Below are 331 nucleotides of genomic sequence, written 5' to 3'. Positions count from 1 at the left end.
TTTTTGAGGGTCGTAATGAATGAATTTGTATTTAGTGAGCAGAAGATACTGAATTAGCTTTACAGAGAGATAAACATACAAACTGCTTATGTACTGTATTTCAAGGAGAAAAAATATATAATCTATCTTTGTATTAATCGGATATAACATGCTAATGAGAGTACAGCTTGTATTAAAGAAACAGGATCTTAATCAAGCTGTGATCTAGGAGAAAATAAAATATGTGTATTAAAGGAGATATAATTATAATCCAACTTGTATATAAAAAAAAAACTACAGATGATTTTCCGAAATCATAGCATTAGAAGCCTGGTATCTATCACCATGACCT

General features: G+C 29.3%; 1 protein-coding gene across 1 annotated transcript in view; it reads right to left on the bottom strand.

Moving 5' to 3' along the window:
- The window catches only part of LOC119589303 (kinesin-like protein KIF28P), a 24,501-nt gene that overhangs the window by 19,840 nt on the left and 4,330 nt on the right, over positions 1 to 331 (bottom strand). The window lies entirely within an intron of this gene.

The sequence above is a fragment of the Penaeus monodon genome, chromosome 25, assembly GCF_015228065.2.
Source record: "Penaeus monodon isolate SGIC_2016 chromosome 25, NSTDA_Pmon_1, whole genome shotgun sequence".
In the NCBI taxonomy this organism is placed as follows: Eukaryota; Metazoa; Arthropoda; class Malacostraca; order Decapoda; family Penaeidae; genus Penaeus; species Penaeus monodon.
The sequence above is the reverse complement of the archived record's forward strand: the minus strand, read 5'-3'. Positions and strand labels throughout refer to the sequence as shown.